The 23,860-nt window shown below is 40.7% G+C and overlaps 1 long non-coding RNA gene across 1 annotated transcript; it reads left to right on the top strand.

Moving 5' to 3' along the window:
* The first annotated feature begins 11,361 nt into the window (after positions 1-11,361).
* On the top strand, positions 11,362-23,855 carry LOC118489669. The gene is made up of 2 exons (XR_004887683.1): positions 11,362-11,603; positions 23,573-23,855. It is a non-coding gene; the product is annotated as an uncharacterized LOC118489669 (long non-coding RNA).
* Positions 23,856-23,860: the final 5 nt, after the last annotated feature.

Here is a 23,860-nt window from a genome sequence, read left to right as displayed (position 1 = left end):
TTCATGAAATCCTTTTTCAACTCGGTTTTAGAAAATGAGGTTTTACCTTTCAAATCATCGAGTTTGAAGACTTCTGAAATGGATTGTGGAGAGATTTGGATCTTTTTACCCTGTATCGAGGAGTTGATGGCAGTGACAGTTTCTCCTTGTTTTTCAAGGGTAGCCTTGTTCCAGAACTCTCTCTGGGTTTGTAGATAAATGGAAGCGTCTGCTGTTATCAAAGTTTTGTACTTTGATGTAGATAAGATGTCGATGATGGAGTCGAAGGAGTTGTTGGTTGTGGGTTTTGTGAGTATACCCACATAGCTGCGAGGGGATTTGTAACGAATTTCTGTGGTTTCAGTGGCCATTTGAGTGGCGTCAGTGGGAGTGGAGGAAGAAGATGATTTTGATTTTGATTTTGATTTCGATTTTGATTTCGTCATTTTTGATGAAAAAATCGAAGAATGTTTTTGTGAAGAAGAGTGGGAAACTGCTTTGAGAAGAGAATTTTTTGGAATTCAATTCGACAGTGTGAGCCCCTGTTTGGGTTTAATCAGGGTTTTATTTTAGGGAAAAAGTGAATGCTGATGTGGCAGCGGTTATAATGATCGGACGGCTAAAAACTGACCACGTGCCAACCCCTGATGGAAGAGTAAATAATGGAGGACAGTTATTTTGGGAGCCACTGATGAAACAAACATCAGTGGTTACAACGGAAATAAATGAAGCAGTGGGTGATTTTTACCATCAGTGGATGCATATTAGTGGATAAAACACTGATTTTGAACAACAGTGCATATCATGAAAGTGAGAGAACAGAGGTTGACTTTCAGCAGTGGACAGACTTTAAAGAGCAGATGTTTGAGGCATAACAGTAGTTTAAGGAAAAACAGTGGTAGAAAACAAAATAAAGACCATTAGTATAACAACTGTTAGTGCAGCAGTGTTTGAACTTTTGATAAATAAAATTTGAGCATCTGCTTGTTCAGATGTGGGGATTGATTTTGTCTTGTGTAAGCTCAATATCATGTCCAACATTTGTTATTCTGCAGGAATGCTATACTTAACTACATTTTAGATGTAGATTATCAAGTTTAATTTGCCAGCAGTTTTTCTAGGAAATTACATTCTAGGTTTACCACATGTACATTATTCCTGACAGTGGTTCAGCATCCCAGATGATGAAAACTTCTTTACTAAGACTACTCATTTTGTGTCTAATTATTTGAACTAGAACATGAGTGTCTCAGTAGTTTTAAAATCAATTTGCTATCAATTTTTTTTTATGATAAACAAACTTGAGTTTAATATGACCTTGACATGAGCACTATTTCCTTTTGATCAGTTTTAGGAAAAGTAATTTCACACAAAAATAAGGAAATTACATCCTGACCAGAGATGAACTTTTTACTATCAAAAATGAGTAAAAGTACAAAATATATTATATAGAAAAAAAATAATATATCTGGTTTTATCTGAGAAAAACACCTTTAAAAGAAGTAAAGGTTATTTTGAAAATAACATCAAAAGGATCTGGTGACTTTACAAATAAGCTCATGATCACATCATTCTCAAGTTATTATGACCACTGTTTAGGATCATTTTCTTGTCAATTGATTGTAAATTTTTCTTTTAAGGTCAATCACTGGAGATGCCATTGTTACCTGAACTTTTCCTGAATTAATGAACGCACACAGTTTCATGATGACCATTGTTTACCCAACTTTGGACTCATAAGTGTTTTATGTTTATACTCTTTTTCTCTTGGCTTCAAAGGTTTTGAGATAAACACACTTTTGAGTTTTGTTCATTTTCTTCTTCCCTTTTTACCCTTCCCATTCATAAGTACAGAGATACTTACTGGGAGATTTTATTGAAGAAAAGCTTAATCCAGAATCATTTTGTAGTAATGTTTTGAGAGATCTGGCCACATTTGTACATGTTTTAGTACCAATTCTCACATTACGTATGATTTGGACTGTTTAGACCCCTGATTTTCTTAATGTGTTTTGACAGGGTTGATTTGGTCCTTTTGAGGATTCTCAACCTGCTTTTTAACACATAAGATTTCATGACTAAAGTTTTATTTCCCTCTTTCTATGTTAGCAAAACACTAATGTTTATATGAACATAGGTTTCGTTAATCTGAGGTTTATACTTTAGTATAAAATATGATGAAATCATCACAAATTTCATATCAACAGTTGAGATCAATTTTGAATGAGGATAGTCATACCATAGTTACCAGACATGTTTTCAGATCTGAAAACTATGGGTGATTTGTTCATGACATCACTTGTTGTTTGAAATTTATGAATTTTATGACATCTTGGTTGTTTTACAGAGCTTTAGAATAGTTACTTTGAACATGATTTCTCATTGCTCTGTTTTTCAACTAAATACAACCAACCTTAGTATCAATGAATTGTGAGCTGAACTGTTATGTCAAATTGATTGTTAGACCGAATTTGACTGTCCAAGCTCTGATACCAATTGTTAGGATTGGAGGCTGTCATGATTGTGTTTGTTTGTATAAATTTGACAAATCAATTGATATAGAATAAGATTAAGTGCAGCGGAAATGAAAACAAACTTTGTAAACACAATCAAAAGAGAAAATAGTTCGGTAAACAAATGCTTCACATTAAGTTGAATGATTGAATTACCAAGAAAATGATTACAAGCATGCTTACAAAACTAAGCTCCCCCTCAGCGTGATACTCTAGGGTTGGTTGCACAAGATGAATGGATTAGACATGAGGAGAAGAAACCACTCAGTCAATCAAATGTAACAGTACAGGGTACTGCTCCATTTATAGGCAAACCAAACCACTAAGGCATCTCAGCTAACGTCACCATGGTAGTGACATCTAACAACCTAACAACCTATAAACTCTGTTCTATATAAACTACTGATGTTTAACAACTGACTATAAGTACAATACAAAACAAGAGAAAACAACTGCTTCACGTTCCACTGTTGTAGCCTAGGCACTGATGTTGAGCATCAGTGCTTTCTTCAAAGGTGACCAGTCCATGAATGGGCAGTGCTTGTGTCTTCAGCAGTACTTAGGAAACGACAGTAGATAGAGCGACAGTGTTTGTCTTCAGCAGTCTTTGGAGTTTCATCAGTGTTTGGTTCATTAGTAGTTCTAGTGAGTAGTACTTAAGATCTATCAGCTGTTAGATTACCACTGTCAAGGGGAAAGCCTAGTGCAAACATCTGCTTATTTTGAGTCCACTGTTGTGATCCGGTTTTGGCTTTCATTATTTGTTCCTCTGGTAGGGTTCAATGCTAACAGGTACCGAGTTTAAGAATCATGCCATGGAGGAATTCTGTAGATCCAAAGGCATTCTTCCCGAATTCAGTGCTAGATACACTCCTCAACAAAATGGCATCGCTGAGCATAAGAATAGAACATTGATCGAAACTGCAAGGACTATGTTGGTAGAGTCACAGTTGCCCATTCCATTCTGGTGTGAAGCTGTGGCCTCTGCATGTTACACGTTGAACCGAGTCCTTACAGTAAAAAGACATAACAAGACCTGCTTTGAGCTTCTTCACAAACGGAAACCAGACTTACAATTTCTTGAACCGTTTGGGGCTCCTTGCACTATGATCGATCCGGATGGAAAGTTTGGGGCAAAAGCAATTGAGGGATACTTTCTTGGGTATGCCACCCCAAATTTAAGAGTTTGGAATCTCGAAACAAAAAGGATCGAGGAATGGTCTGAAGTCAGTGTACAAAGGCACACCTTGCCAGTCAGATGTCCAGGTCAGCCATGGATGTTTGAGGACGATGACTTTTTCAATTCGATCAATATTGAAGAAGAAGTATTAGAGGCTGCGGCACAGATGCTTTTCGAGAGTGACAACGCAACAGATTCACCGTTGGTTCGTCCCATTATTGTCAACAATCAAGAATCATCATCAGTTAACAATAATGCTCTCGAGAATGAGGATTTTCATGATGCTGCTGAACTGAACGAATCTTCAGAGGATGATGAATTTCTCGATGCAGACCAAGAAGCTCCTGCAACAGCAGTATATGGTACTTCTGAGGCAACACCCCCTAAGGACTGCCCTAAAACAGCTAAAACTACTGCATCATCCTCTTCGCCAGTTCAGGGTATTGATTTGGTTGTTGATCTCAACTTCAACAATCTGGGTATAAATGTTCTAGTTCCAGATAATCCAGACACAAGAATCCATAATACCCATCCTCAACAAAACATCATTGGCAATGTTCATAGTGGCGTGCAGAGGAGAAATCAGTTGAGAAACAACAACAATGCTGGCTTGTATGCAGCAAGCAGAGAATCGGGTTTACAGAATGATTGGTCCTTCGAGTGTTATGTCTCACAAGAAGAACCAAAGTCTTGGAAAGAAGCGTTAATGGATAATTCTTGGGTGGAAGCTATGCAGGAGGAACTGCTACAATTCCAGAAGCTAGGTGTCTGGAAACTGGTTGAGAAACCTGAAAATTACAAGAAGATTGGCACCCGTTGGGTTTTTAAATGCACGAAAGATGACCGTGGAGTAGTTATCCGAAACAAGGCAAGATTAGTTGTTCAAGGTTTCCGTCAGATTGAAGGGATAGACTACAATGAAGTTTATGCTCCGGTTGCACGTCTTGAAGCTATTCGGATTTTTCTAGACTATGCTTTCTTCAAGGGATTCAAAGTTTACCAGATGGACGTGAAAAGTGCATTCTTACATGGTGTGGTTGAAGAAGAGGTGTATGTCGAACAGCCTCCAGGTTTCGAAGATACTATTCATCCTGGTCGGGTTTGGTTGCTCAACAAAGCTCTCTACGGATTACATCAAGCACCGAGAGCTTGGTATACAACCTTATCCAACTATCTACTGGATAACGGTTTTCGCCGGGGTCTTATCGATTGCACTCTCTTCATCAAATAAAAGGATGGAGATCTTCTGTTGGTTCAGGTATACGTAGATGATACTATCTTTGGTTCAACTAACGATGTTTTGTGTAGGGACTTTGAGTGTGTTATGCAGGAGAAATTCGAGATGAGCGCCATGGGGGAAATGAATTTCTTTTTGGGCCTACAAGTTCAACAAACGGAGTCTGGGATATTCATCCATCAGACTAAATATGTCGATGAGATCTTGAGCCGGTTCCAGATGTCCGAAGCGACGCCCATTGGTACCCCACTTCCGCAGAATCACGGGATTACTCCGGACTTGAAGGGTGAAAGCGTTAACTCTTCATTTTATCGCACAATGATCGGATCTCTTATGTATCTCACAGCCTCGAGGCCCGACATAATGTATCCTACATGCCTGCTCGCTCGCTATCAAGCCAACCCGAAGGCCTCACATCTAGCAGCTGTAAAAAGGATTTTTCGCAATTTGAAGGGTTGCCCGGACACTGGTCTTTGGTACCCTAGGGATAATAGCTTCGACTTGATCGCGTTCAGTGATTTTGACTTTGGTGGCTGCAAAATCGACGGCAAATCCACAACGGTTGGATGTCAGTTTTTAGGAAATCGCCTGGTCACATGGCAGTGCGAAAAGCAGACGTGTGTCGCTACATCAACCTGTGAAGCTGAATACATTGCTGCCTCAAGTTGTTGCTCCCAAGTCCTGTGGATTCAACAGCAAATGCGCGACTATGGTTTGGAATTCCTATCTACTCCTATTTTCGTTGATAATTCTGCTGCCTTACAGATCACTAGAAATCATGTGCAGCATTCAAAGATCAAACACATCGAAATCAAATATCACTTCATACGTGATTGTTTTGATAAAAGACTTATCGATGTTGTTAAGGTCTACACCGATGACCAACGTGCCGACATTTTTACCAAAGATTTTGACAAATCACGATTTAACTATTTACTAATGGTAAACGGCATTAAGGTCAAACCAGAGTAAAACGAACATCGGAAAATCATTTTTGTAAATATTTGTTTGTGTTTTCTTAATTTCTCGTACTTTTTTCATTTTAGGGGGAGTAAAATCGAAAAATACAAAAACATTGAAAAATTTTAAAAATACAAAAACATCGAAAAATTTCAAAAACACAAAAACAATAGAAAAACAAAAGGAGTTTCATGGCGAGAAAAAGAGAAAATGATAGTACATCAGTGGTTTGTCCAAACCTCTTTAAACCTTAAATGAAAAATGTTAAGCAGCTCTATATAAGATGTATCGGTAGGCTCACAATCATTTTAAAGTGTCAGGGTGATATAAACCTAAATCGACTGAAGACCAGGTGGGAACCGCACATTGGCATATGGTCTTAGTACTGAAATTTCGTTTGATAGATTGCCGAGGTTCTAAGATATGTGGTCTTTATGCTGTTTATCATCTGGGTATCATGGTTGTTTCTTTTACCGAAAACAACGGGGACGCAAGTCTAGATCTTCCATGATACCATACATACGTGTACATTCTGCATACGACCTCAATAAGTGATAAACAATCACATGTCCAAACAAAATAAGTGATAATATATCACATTTATCCGGGAGTCAAGTTCGTCTCTTTGTTGTACGTTAGTACTGACCTGTTCACGGACTTGCTCCTGTGCCCTCATGCATCGAATACCAAGTTCCTCATCAATAAGTGATTTCATCATACAGGGCTTGTATTCATCCAAAATAAGTGAGTATCTCACCTCATATACGTTGAAAACATATGATAAATGGTATACTCACCAGTAAGATGAACTCTCCTGCATACTTTGATACGGGAATGTGTCGTGTGTGGATGAACACCGGTCGGTAAGTATAAATCATACACTAATCGTATCCCCTCACCGTGATTACATCTGATAAGTTGAGTTTAAGTGGACAACAATACCGATAATCGTTATAGGATGCTTATCTAAATGTTAACTAACTGAACAACAAGAGCGTTTTGGCGTGACCGTACACTGATATGATTCTCTTACCCACGAAACTCGCAAAAAGATTATTTGTAAATATTTATTTACTGCTTTCAGTTTCTGCATCTCTGTATATATTTATTTACTGCTTTCCGTCTTTACATTTCAAATATTCAAAATTCCAAAAAGATTTTAGGTGTGTTTTAATATAAACTTTATAAAAGCCAAAAAGATTTTATTTCTATCTTATTTTCGATTGCCCGATGTTGGAACTCGAGTCTTTGTTACCTGAAACCTGAACGGAAACCAAAATGACTAAATCTTCATAAACGGTCGAAATTTGCAAGTTTTTAAAAGTTAAAACCTAAAATTGATAAAAATGTGTTAAACTTTCAAACTGTCGGACGGTGGTTGATTCAAAACATTGTCACATGTGTGTCGTTCGTTTATGTTAACTATATCCTAAGCGGTTGTTCTTATTATGTGTTTAGATTCCTTGCATGTGCAGATGCTAAAGGCGAAGAGAACATGTTCGATGACAAGCTTCGGAATGAAGACACGACATGGAGGCACTCAAAAGATAACGATGATCGAGTTGCCGCTGACCTATCATCAACACCACAAGGATCTAAAGAATTGAAGATGAAAAGATTCACGAGCATAACTCAATGGAGAGTTTATTTTAAGGGGGAGTTTGTTAACACGCTTCCTAAATGAAAGGGGAGTTTGTTGATACACTTCTTGCTTTTGACATGTGAAGACTTTGAAGATTCTCCGACATGGAAGACATGGAAGTCGAACCTCACGAGTAGCGTCCAAGGGGGAGTTTGTTGATACACTTTTTGTGGACGCGACTCGACTCGATTCGTTTCTGTTCGGTTTGACTCGGTTAAGTTCGGCTCAAGTCCGACGTCACGACATTCCTCCTTTGTGCGTCCCAGAGTTCGACACGCGAAGCACGGAGAGCCGTGAGCGTTTCCCGCCGCCACATCATCATGATGATGTCACTTGTTGACTAAATTCTACAAATTTGAATTGTTGAGAATCATGAACGTATATATGCATGAAGAAATTGGGCCACTCATTTGGTTGGGCTTGCCTTTGGCGAAGTCTTGAATCGAACGAAGTTTCATCATGCGACGAAGACTAAGTCCCAAGCCCGGGCCCATCAAAGTGACGAAATCACTTTGATTTCGTCAAAGACAAATGTGATTTCATCGTGATGATGGACGACAAACTTAGAGTTCATCGTTGAACTTGTTTCGTCGACTCCCTGCTTCATTTTCGTCGTACCTGGTCCTATATAAACAAGACTGAAGACATAAGACAAAGCAGAGAGACACGAGAGAACAGAGTGAGTTTGTGAGAGCTTTATCGTTTGTAATCTTTGCAAACAAAACTCTCTGGTTCATAATAGATCTGAAGCTTTTAACGTTGTATTGTTTCTTTGCTTTATTTTGTGTCTCGATCTCGGTTTAACTTACCGGTTGGATTCCGCACAACCGTGTTTGTCGCATAACAAGGATACGGTTAACTAGATCCTCCGCTAGTGGACCTACATCGACGCCATCCATTTTGAAGGCGGTAAGAATGTCATGGATATGACGATGTTGAGATAGAAAGAGACCTTGAGGGGTAGGAATAACCTCAATACGTAATAAGTGGTGAAGAGGACCAAGGTCCTTGATTGAGAATTTGTGACCGAAGGAGGTGATGAAGTTTTCCAGGAAAGTGTTGTCACTACCGGTTATGACGATGTCATCGACATAGACAAGTAAATAACACGTGACACCACAGTGATTGTAGATAAAAAGAGATGGATCGGATAAGGATTTGCGATAACCGAATTGTATCAGAAAGGTAGTGAGCTCATTGTACCAGGTCCGCGGGGCTTGTTTGAGGCCATATAGAGATTTTCGAAGTTTGCAGATATGGTTCGGAAACTCGGAGTAGGAAAATCCCGGTGATTGAACCATGAAGACATCCTCATGCAAGGTACCGTGGAGAAATGCATTGTTAACATCAAGTTGACGTATGGGTTTTGTGATGAAAAGGTACAATGTTCTCATTGATGTACATAGATTATATACAGACTACAAGCTTCAATTTAGGAGAGAAACAAACTAATTGACCTTGACCAAAGACTAAGAGATAAGTACCTAAAATACTATGTAACATAAATACAATAATCACAAGGCATAAATCATGGCATAGATCATGTATGGTTAACACATCCTAGTAGAGATGGTGGAGACTAGTGGCCAGACGTTGTATTTGCATTTTGGCACCATTGTGACAAAATTGATAACACATTAATCCAACCATTGTATATTCCCAATGTATTGTTGATTTTCAAGAGTTTTTACGTTGAATAAGTTGATAGCGTTCAAACCTTAGGGTGTCTGGAGTGGTGCGGCAAAGGGGAGTGGCAAAGGGTTTTGCCGCGCGGCAACACCGCACCGACCCCTTTGCCGTTCAGTTTCATTGCCAAATCGTGTAGGCTTGCCGAAGTGGTGAAGGGAGGGTATGAGAGAGAGGGTAGTGTGGGGTGGGGTCCATTCCAATCTCAACCATTCACACCTTTTTTCCTTTTTTTAATAGTTTACCACTTCACCAAGTGTCTAACCATTGCCAACACTTTTGAGCATAGTTTACCACTTTAACATGGCACACTCTCATTGGTTGATTTTTTAGTTTGCCACTCTTAAGTGTTTAACCACTCCTTACACCTTTTTAAGTTGATAGAGTCTTGATTGTTCTCACCTTATTCATTTAGAAAGCATAGTTAAAATACAATGTAACATGATTGATAGCTTACCATGCTTGTTTGCAATACGGTTTATCCTATAGAAAGAGGCATAGGGGAAGAAGCCAAAAATAATTATTTTAATAGAGGTTTGCACCTTGTCACAGTAGGTTAGTGTGAACACTAATGACCCAAAGTAAGCACTTTGCTATGTGTTTGTACTAACCTATTTTCACAAAACAGTTATCTATACCTAATTAATACGTAATTTCACATATATCTTATCTCAAAATATAATATCATATTATAATTTCTAAATCTTACTAATTGTTTATATTTTTTATTCATGTAATACATGAGTCTGTAATAAGTATAATATACATATATATATATATATATATATGTATGTATGTATGTATGTATGTATGTATGTATATTAAGGTCCATTTTTACTAGCCGTCCAGATCCCTAAGGGCTTTCGAATTCTCAGGAATGACCCTAGTTTTGAAGATTTTAAAGGGTCCATTTTTACTAGTTGCACCGGGATCTTTAATTCTCAAGGAAGGCCCTAGGAAATAAAAAATTGAGGATACCCCTCAATTTGTCTTCTAGTTCCGCCACTGGTCATTTCACAGAGTTTTTTCTTTCGGTAAAACGTGTATTATATTCAAGCTCTGTTGCGTTACTAAAATCTTTGTTACATTCGCACAATTTATAGATATTCTCAACTTAACATATGGTGAGGATGTTTGCTCATTAACATCTTAAACTCAATATATATCGTTTGTGTCTACTTAAAAAGGTTGTTAAGTTAGGAGTTGTAAACTATATAAACTAATGATCAAAGGAGTATGCTATGTAATGTCAGACAGTTCACATATCCCCCAAAATTGTATTACCATTATATGCGTAGTGCTCGACTTCCAACAATCCCGGGAGATATTCATCTATATATTCATAAACCAACGTTTCTAACAGTATTTTGAACAGTAGAAAAGGGTTATTTTAGGTATTTCACCAACAACACGCTTCTTCATCTTCATCCTCATGATTGCACATATACCACTGAGACAGAAGGAGAAACAAGGGAGACGACGATTATAGCAATTTTGGTTACAAAGCGACGATGATGACGGAGATGGATGCGAAAAGGTTCAGTCGTTAGCGGCGGCGGCGGCGGCGGTTAGGGTTCCGCCATCAAACATGGTATCGGCAGTATTTTCTTTATCAGAATCGCTATCGGTGGGCTAAGCTCCAGGGTTCCGACCGCCATTCAATTGAAGGTAACGACGATTAAGAAGGCAATGATGGAGGTTCTGCTTATAGGCATGGCGTTGACTTCAAAAACGAACTCCGGTGACTCAGCTAGGGTTCCAACAAGATTACGGCGCCTTTTTACACTATAAGTTTGGTTTTCTTGAAGGTTCAAGGACCGATCATAAAATGAAGAGGATGGGTTGCATTGTTTTCAATCTAAGATTTGAATCATCTGCTTTCAATTATTATCAATGATTTTTACGGCATAAATTGACAATTATTATTATTATCAATGATCAAAACTGTTTAGTCGAGGTTAAATGCTTTGAAATTGCAGATTTCAGTTTTGACCTTCCTTCTCACATCATTGTGTAACTTTTGAAATTATTAAACTTTAGTGATTGAATGTGATATGTTTTGTGGAGCCGGGGGTGATCCGTTGGGTGCACCCACTAAGATTTGGTTATGTGAAGATGCTAATAATCCGTTGGGTGCACCCACAACCCCTTTATCGAGTCAATTTTCAAATTAGCATCTATATGTTTATGCACATCTAAGAGTAGCACGTGTACTCAGTTATGATTGTGTTTATTAACAGTTATGATTGTGTTTATCAACGATTGATTGGGTTATTGGTTTGATTTTGTGAAATAGGGTTATATTGTGGTTCAGTTTTGTTCTCTTAAGAAGATTCAACTTAGTCCTTATCGGCGGCTTGCACAGTGCCAACACCAACAGATTTGAACAGATCAATGCTGGCAAAGGTATGAACTGCACGACTCAACTTAGTACATATTAAATTACATCTTCTTAGCTATAGGAATATGGTAACTTACAAGTTATAAATCATAAGTTACAAATGCGTTAAGCATACATAGGGTGAATCATTTTCCACCGCCACAATTTTTTTCCTTCCTACTTCTCAAATCTTCTTCTGGATTTCGAATCTTCTGTTACTTCACAATCGTCTATTTCTCAGCACCTTGAGGTGGATAACGTCAAAAAAATCGAGTACAGTTTTTCTCAAGAAAGAGGAGTTGCATGGATGGTGGGATTGATCGATGAGTAAAACGGTGATGGAAGTCGGCGTTTGACGGTCTGAAAATGGGGATCAGTTCTGGCAGTAGCAATCAGATGTGGTGTCATCTCTGAGGGCGGTATTCATCAGCGATTGGTGGTGTTTAAGTGTTTTACTGTGGTTCAGGGGCGTGGTAGGTGAAGTTGGTACTGAAGCAATCAATTGAAGGGGAATCTGAACCATGGCGGTGACTTTTGTGGGCGATCATTTGTTGTTTGGTCTTGGTTGCGCTACTGGAACTGTAGTTGTAATCGGTTTTGTGGGGATCTTTTGTTGATCGCTGTCACCTCTTCATTGCAAGTCGCGGTAGTCTTCACTTCATGCTAGAAGGCATATAATTGTTTCATTTATAACAATTTTTTGTCGGTGCAGAAAGGATCTGAAAGCTATTTTTTTCAGAGATGGTTTGTTTTCTTTTAGGTATGTCGTAGTAGTTCTAGATATGATAGAAATAGAGGTATGGATTTCTGCCATTTATATCATTTTGAGTAACTATATACGTTCTACCAGTAGTATTTAGTTTAGGGTTTGTATAACTAAGATAAGTAGCTTCTGATTGAACATCTAAAGAATGGGATTTATAAAATTAAGAGAGATCTAAGTAGCTCCTGATTGAAGATCTCAAGAATAAGGTGACAGAATCATTGACAATGAAGAGAAGGGATTACAGAGAGATTTCTTGGATGATGCTTCATTGTGACACTCTGGGTTTTCCTGAGCACATATCTTGTAGTGACAATGTGTACGTATGAATTATTAAATGAAAGATGTGAATTATCTTGATGTCCTATGTGTTGATAACGTGTATGTAATATATATATATATATATATATATATATATATGTGTGTGTGTGTGTATAAATACTAGTGAACCGAGACCATGACCCGAGACCACTCGGTCTCGAGTGAATAGTAAATAGTTGGGCCGGTTGGGCCGCAAACCCCTTTGAGCCCCACTCGAAACCCTTGTAGGGCGCACCACCCAAACCAAGTATAAAAACCCATCATCCACCTTTTCCCTTACACTCTCACACACTCTCTCCCTCACTAAAACCCTAGAACCACAAAACCTCCTCTCCTTTCTCTCGGACCAAACCGGTGACAACAAGGACCCTCGGTTCAAGCTCGGAATCATCATTCGGAAGCCCACTCATCGATCCTTCATACCCTCACACTTCGAGTCTCTACCGGTTAGTGTTCTTATGTGTACTAGGTGTTATATGTGTACTAGGTGTCATGTGTGCTTGATGGATGAAATATATGCTTAGTCTCTTTGTACGATCTTGATTGATTTAGTGAGTAAAAATAATGAAATACATGAAGATGGTTGTTTATTTATGATGTAGATGCTTGATTTCTAGATAAAGTTATGGCTAGGAAGAATAGAGTGATTTATTATCATGCTAACTTGACACATGAATAAGTAGAAAAATGTATGAATATAGTGCTATCATGTTTTCGGATGTGTGTAAATGATGATGATTGATAATACATTAAACTAGGTGTATTATGCTAGCATAAATCGGTTTAAAGGAACATGTTTGTTTAGGATGAAAACCCTAAAGATGAACTAGATGAATATGTGTTGAATATGATATGAAGATTTGAAAAACTTGTTGTTTGATCCATTTTGGTTAATTGTTAGACAAAGAAACATGTTTGTGCATTTTCATTGGATAGTACATAGGAGCATGACATGGGCATTCTATTGGATAGTACGACTTGTGCAGACATGCAGGAAACAACAGGTGGTGAAGTCGAAACCCTTGGTCTCGACTCGAGACCATGGAGCTACAACTCGAGACCGCAGCGATTGCGACTCGGGACCTAGGCCAAGCAACTCAAAACAGACTTCAGGGACTCGAGACCATCAAGGTCTCGACTCGAGATCACATAGTCTCGGCTCGAGACGGGACTCGAGACCTCTGAGGTTGCGACTCATGCCTGCACCACTCGAGACCAGCCATTTACAACTCGAGATCTCCTGGATGCGACTCAGGACCACATGTTCTCGAGTCAAGACCGCCTGGTCTCGACTGGGCTGCTTATCTCCGTTATTGGGTCGAATTGTGTGGACTGTTCATGCTTGCTACTGTTTAACTGGACTATGTGTTACTATTAACTGATCAGGTGATAAGACTGGCCCAATAACCGTATATGTTATGTGTTACTATTAACCGCACATGGATTTTGGGGGTGTGACAGATTGGTATCAGAGCCATTGGTTATAGTGAACTTGGTTTTAAAAAGGGGAAATCTTTTTGAGAAAAACCAGACTATAACCCGTGACTCGCGACGACACTACACTCCAAGTGCAAGACTCAACACATTAGACCTCATAGCTCGGACTAGTGTTTACTTGCTTGCTTGCTTTATGCTTTTTGTTCTGCTATACGTACTAGTGTGTCTAGTTAGATAGATACACCTCCCTCTTCTATCTCATTCTCGCTACATTACGACATCACACTCATACTATGTTTTCTAATTATGAAGACAATGAGTGGACGCGGAAGGGGAAACATTAACATGACTCAGGCTCAATTCACTAACCTGCTTAACACGGTGGCTGCAGCTTTCGCAGCTCACCCTGGAGGTAACCTCGTTATTTTAGGATGTTTAGATCCTACCGCCGCATCGTCTTTTCACCCCTAAACCTATTCGCTTCGCTTCTCCCAACAAGTCAGCATGCGCCTGCGCAACCACATGTTTGTACTTTCAAAACCTTCATGGATTGCAAACCTCTCCCTTTCAATGGCACTAAGGGTGCCATAGGCCTCCTACACCGGATTGAGAAAGTCGAAGCCGTCTTCGCTGTCTGTGAGTGTCCCCCTGCAAATTGGGTGAAGTTTGCTACTGGTATGCTTGAAGGAAACGCGCTTTCCTGGTGGAAGGCGCAAATTCAGATGTTTGGTTTGGAAACTGCTAATGATACCGCGTGGGAAGATTTCACGGACATGATTAAGGAAGAGTATTGTCACAGGGATGACATCAACAAGCTCGAAAACGAGTACTTTGAGCTCAAGATGGTTGGATCAGAGATCAAGGCATACACCAAACAGTCCAACGACTATGCTGCTCTTTGCCCAAACATGTCTCGACCTATGTATCGAAGAATCGAATTGTACATCAAGGGTTTGGCTCCAGAAATCCGAAGCCATGTGACCGCAGCCAACCTCAATACCATTCAGCCAGTCGTTTGTCTTGCTCACAAACTCACTGATCAGGCTGTGGAACAGGGCAAGCTGCCCAAAAGGATCAGTGCTACTGCTGGAACTTCTAGTGATAATAAGCGTAAGTGGGAAGGAAATCAAAGCAAGGATGCTAACCCCACTCAGGCCCCAACCCAGCAAAGGAAAACTGAAAACAACAGGAGCCCTCAACAACAGGGTGGCTATCGCGGGAACCACCCCAAGTGCAACAAGTGCAACCGACACCACAGTGGGCCTTGTGGGAAAGGTCAGTGTCAGCGATGTAACAAGATGGGGCATGAGGCCAAGGACTGTAGGAGTCCACGTCCCGCAGGGCAGAACCAGCAACAGCAGCAACATCATGGGAATGTCAAGGGTTGTTTTCAGTGTGGAGCTAAGGGACACATTAAGAGGAATTGCCCTGAACTGAACCAGAACCACAACAACAATCAGGGAGCTAGAAACAACGATCAAAACAACAACAATGCTAGGAATGGTGCAAGAGGAAGGGCTTTTGTGATTGGAGCTAGAGAAGCAAGGAATGACCCCAACGTCGTGGCGGGTAAGTTCCTACTCGATGATCGTTATGTTTCCATATTATTTGATTCTGGAGCCGATGCTAGTTATGTATCCCTACGTATTAGTAAGAAGCTTAAGCACCCGCCTACGCTACTAAGTTCTAAGCATATCGTCGAGTTAGCTAATGGTAGAAACATCGAGGCCTCACATGTTATCAGCAACTGCAAGCTAGTACTGTCTGGTCAGACCTATAGCATCGATCTTTTCCCTATCGTTCTTGGAAGCTTCGACGTCGTCATCGGTATGGATTGGTTATCCAGGCATCGCGCTGAAATCCTCTGCCAAGAGAAGATGGTTCGCATCCCCCGCCGATCCGGCAAACCCCTCATCGTACAAGGTGACAAAGGCGGAGAAGTCACAGGCATCATCTCGTTCTTAAAAGCCCAGAAGTGTTTACGAAAGTGGCACACCGCTATCTTAGCACTTGTCACCAACACACAGGAAAAGGAAAAGAGGATTGAAGATTTTCCAGTGGTACGCGTCTACCCCAAGGTATTTCCTGAAGAACTGCCTGGACTCCCTCCCCACCGTCAGGTCGAATTCCAAATCGAGCTAGCTCCCGGAGCAGCACCTATAGCTTGTGCGCCTTATCGACTAGCCCCCGCTGAACTAAAGGAACTTTCTACGCAGCTGCAAGAACTATTGGATAAAGGATTTATCCGTCCTAGTTCGTCAACCTGGGGAGCACCAGTGCTCTTTGTTAAGAAGAAGGATGGCACATTCCGAAAGTGCATCGACTATCGTGAGCTGAACAAGGTTACCATCAAGAATCGTTACCCTCTCCCGCACATCAACGACCTATTCGATCAGTTGCAAGGATCGAGCTACTACTCTAAGATTGACCTGCGATCGGGTTATCATCAACTGAGGGCCCGTAATGAAGACATCTCCAAAACTGCGTTCAGAACTCGATATGGGCATTATGAGTTCCTCGTTATGCCATTTGGAATAACTAACGCGCCTGTAGTTTTCATGGATCTCATGAACCGAGTGTGCAAGCCTTACCTCGACAAGTTCGTAATTGTGTTTATTTATGACGTCCTGATCTACTCGAAAAGTCAAGAGAAGCATGAACAACACCTGCGTCTTATTCTCGAACTCCTTCACAATGAACAACTGTACGCCAAGTTCTCTAAATGTGACTTCTGGCTTCGAGAAGTCCATTTCCTTGGGCACGTGGTCAATAAGGACGGAATTCACGTCGACCCAGCTAAGATCGACTCTGTAAAGAACTGGCCTACACCCAAAACTCCGACCGAAGTTCGCCAATTCTTGGGATCTGCAGGATACTATCGTAGATTTATCAAGGGATTTTCGAAGATTGCTCAGCCTCTCACGACTCTCACCCAGAAGGGTATCGCTTACAAATGGAATGAAGCTCAGGAATCCGCATTTCAGAAGCTAAAGGATAACCTCTGTAGTGCTCCTATTCTCTCGTTATCTGAAGGTACCGACGACTTTGTGGTTTACTGCGATGCGTCTATTCATGGGCTCGGTTGCGTGTTAATACAACGCGAGAAAGTTATTGCTTGCGCTTCTCGACAACTTAAGACCCACGAAAGAAACTACACTACGCACGACTTGGAACTGGGAGCAGTGGTTTTTGCTCTTAAGATATGGAGACATTACCTGTACGGTACCAAATGCACTATTTACACCGATCACAGGAGTCTCGAGCATATCTTCAAGCAAAAGGAATTAAACATGCGACAACGTCAATGGGTTAAACTCTTGAATGATTACGAATGCACAATCAAGTACCATCCGGGCAAGGCCAATGTCGTGGTAGACGTCCTCAGCCGAAAAGACACTACACCCAAGCGCGTGCGAGCACTACAACTTACTATCCAGTCTAATCTCCCTACTCAGATTCGAAATGCTCAGGTTGAAGCACTGAAACCAGAGAACATCAGGGCTGAGTCCCTGCGAGGATCGAGGCAGCGGTTAGAACAAAAAGAAGACGGCGCTTACTATGTGACAGGGCGCATTTGGGTTCCACTCTATGGAGAACTACGTGAACTTGTGATGGACGAAGCCCATAAGTCCCGTTACTCAGTACATCCTGGTTCGGATAAGATGTACCACGACTTAAGGACTACGTATTGGTGGCCTGGCATGAAAGCCCACATAGCAATATATGTCAGCAAATGTTTGACTTGCGCAAGAGTCAAGACCGAGTATCAGAAACCCGCAGGCCTACTCCAACAACCAGAGATCCCAAAATGGAAATGGGAGCAAATTTCCATGGATTTCGTTACTGGCCTGCCTAGATCTCAACGCGGAAACGACACTATCTGGGTGATAGTAGACCAATTAACTAAATCTACACACTTTTTGGCTATTAAAGAAACAGACAAGTTTTCTACCTTGGCAGATGTTTACTTAAAGAAAGTGGTTTCGAGGCACGGGGTGCCAACCTCCATTATTTCCGATCGAGACGCACGTTTTACTTCTGAGTTGTGGCAAGCTATGCACAAGTCCTTTGGCTCACGTTTGGACATGAGCACCTCATCCACAAACGGATGGGCAGTCTGAACGCACCATCCAAACCCTGGAAGACATGCTTAGGGCATGTGTGATCGATTTTGGCAAGAATTGGGAGAAGCATCTACCGCTAGTGGAATTCTCGTATAATAACAGCTATCACACCAGCATTCAGGCAGCACCCTTTGAGGCATTGTACGGTCGTAAATGCCGATCACCTCTTTGCTGGGCGGAAGTTGGTGACAACCAGGTCACAGGCCCAAAATTGGTGGTAGACACAACGGAAAGGATTGCCCAGATCAGACAACGCATGGCGGCAGCTCGTGACCGTCAGAAAAGCTATGCTGATAAGCGTAGGAAACCGCTAGAATTCCAAGTCGGGGACCGGGTTCTACTTAAAGTCTCACCCTGGAAGGGTGTGATTCATTTTGGTAAACGGGGCAAGCTGAATCCGCGATATGTTGGACCATTCGAAATTACCGAGAGGATCGGTAAGGTTGCTTATAGGCTGAACCTGCCAGAAGAGCTGAGTGCGGTGCACAACGTCTTCCACGTGTCTAATCTGAAGAAGTGTCTGTCAGACGAAACACTCATAATTCCCTTCAAGGAACTCACAATTGACGAACAGCTACACTTTACTGAGGAACCGATTGAGATCACGGATCGAGAGATCAAAACCCTCAAACGTAGCCAGATACCTCTCGTGCGAGTTCGTTGGAACTCGCGACGTGGCCCAGAGTTTACCTGGGAGCGGGAAGACCAGATGAAGTGCAAGTATCCCCAGTTGTTCCCAAATGAAATCCCCAGCACTGAAGCTACAACCGAATTTCGGAACGAAATTCCAAACTAACGGGGGGATGATGTAACACCCCGTTGAAACACTCTCACTCATACTAGCTTAACAGTGGCTGCCTTAACTTTCGGGACGAAAGTTCTTAAAACTTGGGGATAATGTGACACTCTGGGTTTTCCTGAGCACATATCTTGTAGTGACAATGTGTACGTATGAATTATTAAATGAAAGATGTGAATTATCTTGATGTGCTATGTGTTGATAACGTGTATGTAATATATATATATATATATATATATATATATATATATATATATATATATATATATATATATATATATGTGTGTGTGTGTGTGTATAAATACTAGTGAACCGAGACCATGACCCGAGACCACTCGGTCTCGAGTGAACAGTAAATAGTTGGGCCGGTTGGGTCGCAAACCCCTTTGAGCCCCACTCGAAACCCTTGTAGGGTGCACCACCCAAACCAAGTATAAAAACCCATCATCCACCTTTTCCCTTACACTCTCACACACTCTCTCCCTCACTAAAACCCTAGAACCACAAAACCTCCTCTCCTTTCTCTCGGACCAAACCGCTGACAACAAGGACCCTCGGTTCAAGCTCGGAATCATCATTCGGAAGCTCACTCATCGATCCTTCATACCCTCACACTTCGAGTCTCCACCTGTTAGTGTTCTTATGTGTACTAGGTGTTATATGTGTACTAGGTGTCATGTGTGCTTGATGGATGAAATATATGCTTAGTCTCTTTGTACGATCTTGATTGATTTAGTGAGTAAAAATGATGAAATACATGAAGATGGTTGTTTATTTATGATGTAGATGCTTGATTTCTAGATAAAGTTATGGCTAGGAAGAATAGAGTGATTTATTATCATGCTAACTTGACACATGAATAAGTAGAAAAATGTATGAATATAGTGCTACCATGTTTTCGGATGTGTGTAAATGATGATGATTGATAATACATTAAACTAGGTGTATTATGCTAGCATAAATCGGTTTAAAGGAACATGTTTGTTTAGGATGAAAACCCTAAAGATGAACTAGATGAATATGTGTTGAATATGATATGAAGATTTGAAAAACTTGTTGTTTGATCCATTTTGGTTAATTGTTAGACAAAGAAACATGTTTGTGCATTTTCATTGGATAGTACATAGGAGCATGACATGGGCATTCTATTGGATAGTACGACTTATGCAGACATGCAGGAAACAACAGGTGGTGAAGTCGAAACCCTTGGTCTCGACTCGAGACCATGGAGCTACAACTTGAGACTGCAGCGATTGCGACTCGGGACCTAGGCCAAGCAACTCAAAACAGACTTCAGGGACTCGAGACCATCAAGGTCTCGACTCGAGATCACATAGTCTCGGCTCGAGACGGGACTCGAGACCTCTGAGGTTGCGACTCATGCCTGCACCACTCGAGACCAGCCATTTACAACTCGAGATCTCCTGGATGCGACTCGGGACCGCATGTTCTCGAGTCAAGACCGCCTGGTCTCGACTGGGCTGCTTATCTCCGTTATTGGGTCGAATTGTGCGGACTGTTCATGCTTGCTACTGTTTAACTGGACTATGTGTTACTATTAACTGATCAGGTGATAGGACTGGCCCAATAACCGTATATGTTATGTGTACTGTGTGATAGATACGTGTAGAATATACGTGACTTCTCTGTACCCAAAACTGACCTATACTGGTAACCATGCTAGGACGTGGTGACCAGCGTGCTTGACCAAGTAACCTAATCTACCGAGCAACCCAAGGTGAGTTCACACACTAAAAGCATGCGTCCCAGGGAGGGATACGGACAAACTGCCAACTTTGGCAAAAATACTTTTGAACTATTATTTCCGGGGGAAATACGAATGGGTACTTTTAAATTACTATCTCCGGGGGAGATACGTTTGGATATTATTTATAAATCACAACTAGCAAAACTAAACGAAACTCTATCACATAAGTCCCTGCTTACAGTACCGATTAATCGCCGGGGGCGAACGGGTTATTAGTTGATAGCGCTATTAGGTTTGACAACCTCACACCATGACCAGGGGGATCGGGCGTGAACTAGTAGACCTTGCATCTTGGTCAATAATGATAGACATTAACTCGGGGCACAACAACTTTCCGTCAACAGTTTCAGTATCTACAGTTTAGTGAGCTTACAGATGGGGTAGCTCCCCATAACGTGATTATAAATGCTTTATCTAAACAACTTACGTTTTCAAAAACTAAAACTTGACACCTCGTGAACTCGCCAACATTATGTTGATACCCTACTGCATGCTTTGCAGGTACCCAGTGACTCAAGAGCTTGCAGCTTGTGGATGTGTAGTGGTCGTCTAACCCATGCGTTGGGTTCTAAATAAACTTGAACTATGAACTTCGTTTTAAACTATTTTGTCTATGCTTCCGCTACTTACCTAAACTACTATTTGAATCTAAAACTTTTGAACTTTGGTTATGATGTCTGCTAACCCTGTGGTTGGTGAATACTAATTATGTTATAAATTAAATTTCTCAGTATAATTGGTGGCTGGATCCTGGTCAGTCACACCCCCAGGCGGTGACACTCCGCACGTGGATTTTGGGGGTGTGACAGATTGGTATCAGAGCCATTGGTTATAGTGAACTTGGTTTTAAAAGGGGGAAATCTTTTGAGAAAAACCAGACTATAACCCGTGAATCGCGACGAAACTACACTCCAAGTGCAAGACTCAACACATTAGACCTCATAGCTCGTACTAGTGTTTACTTGCTTGCTTGCTTTATGCTTTTTGTTCTACTATACGTACTAGTGTGTCTAGTTAGATAGATACACCTCCCTCTTCTATCTCATTCTCGCTACATTACGACATCACACTCATACTATGTTTTCTAATTATGAAGACAATGAGTGGACGTGGAAGGGGAAACATTAACATGACTCAGGCTAAATTCACTAACCTGCTTAACACGGTGGCTGCAGCTTTCGCAGCTCACCCTGGAGGTAAACTCGTTATTTTAGGATGTTTAGATCCTACCTCTGCGTCGTCTTTTCACCCCTAAACCTATTCGCTTCGCTTCTCCCAACAGGTCAGCATGCGCCTGCGCAACCACATGTTTGTACTTTCAAAACCTTCATGGATTGCAAGCCTCTCCCTTTCAATGGCACTGAGGGTGCCATAGGCCTCCTACACTGGATTGAGAAAGTCGAAGTCGTCTTCGCTGTCTGTGAGTGTCCCCCTGCAAATTGGGTGAAGTTTGCTACTGGTACGCTTGAAGGAAACGCGCTTTCTTGGTGGAAGGCGCAAATTCAGATGTTTGGTTTGGAAACTGCTAATGCTACCGCGTGGGAAGATTTCAAGGACATGATTAAGGAAGAGTATTGTCACAGGGATGACATCCACAAGCTAGAAAACGAGTACTTTGAGCTCAAGATGGTTGGATCAGAGATCGAGGCATACACCAAACAGTCCAATGACAATGCTGCTCTTTGCCCAAACATGTCTCGACCTATGTTCATGCTTGCTACTGTTTAACTGGACTATGTGTTGGGTTCTAAATAAACTTGAACTATGAACTTCGTTTTAAACTATTTTGTCTATGCCTCCGCTACTTACCTAAACTACTATTTGAATCTAAAACTTTTGAACTTTGGTTATGATATCTGCTAACCCTGTGGTTGGTGAATACTACTTATGTTATAAATCAAATTGCTCAGTATAATTGGTGGCTGGATCCTGGTCAATCACGCCCCCAGGCAGTGACACTCCGCACATGGATTTTGGGAGTGTGACATTCATCAAATAGGCAATGGCTTCTTCCTATTTGAATCTTAAATTTAGTTATAAATACGCTGGCACAATCGGACTAATGGATCTGCACAAACGGATAGATCATCAGTTGTATTCTCTTCGATCTTCACCACTTAATTCTAGAGTTCTTAATTTAGGTGGTGGATTTGGGATTTATATAACAAAAAGGTATGTGATTCACAAATTTATTAAAATATGCAATCCATTGTTCTTCCTGCCGTTAGATCATACCAGCATCGTCAGAATTACTTACTCCCAATCAGAAGTCCCAGTATATGTTGATAGTTTTCCACTGGAACCCAAATCTCCTTCAAAAGCAAACCTTCCGCTTTTGCCATTTTTCCACCAATATAGAGTATTTAAACTGGCTACCCCCATAGTAATAGTGGTACTATTTGATATTAACTGCTTAGTATATTATTCGTAGGCATAGAGGATAACAACACCTTCCTTTGATAAAATCCGTGTAGAGAAACAAACATAATTGTACTATTAATATAGGTTATAAGATTTGAATTAGGTAATAGGTAACAAACCATTAACTTCGTCCACTTCGATTTCATACTTTTTTTAATTTCATCACATACCCGTTTAACCCATTTGATTAGTTATCTTTACCATGTCTTATTATTTTTTTTTTTTACTCATTTGATGAAATACAATGTTTAGATGGTGCAAATCGGGCAGGTGATAGGTCAAAACTGGCGGGGTCTTAGATTCTTAAATTTTGCACTCATTGTTTCTAAAATTTCATTTGTATTTCATTGTTTGTTTTGCAGCTCCTAGAAGTAAACCCGTATGACCCTTGGAAGACAAGAAAAAATAGAAGAGCGAAATAAAGTGTGAGAGTGATTTGTATAGGCTATGATGATCGTTAGCTTGAGCAAACATGGTATTTACATTGCTTTGTGACCACAGGTTTGGACCGAAGTTCTATTCTAGGAATTTTGTAGTCAACATTTTGGATCTGTGCAAGAACGTATGATATCTTATCCTTTTGTATGTACCTTTGTTAATTGTATTTGTTTTGTCTCTTTATTCTTATTATAGGATGATTTGTCATCTTA

Source organism: Helianthus annuus, chromosome 2 (assembly GCF_002127325.2).
Source record: "Helianthus annuus cultivar XRQ/B chromosome 2, HanXRQr2.0-SUNRISE, whole genome shotgun sequence".
Classification (NCBI taxonomy): Eukaryota; Viridiplantae; Streptophyta; class Magnoliopsida; order Asterales; family Asteraceae; genus Helianthus; species Helianthus annuus.
This window is presented reverse-complemented; position numbering and strand designations above follow the sequence as displayed.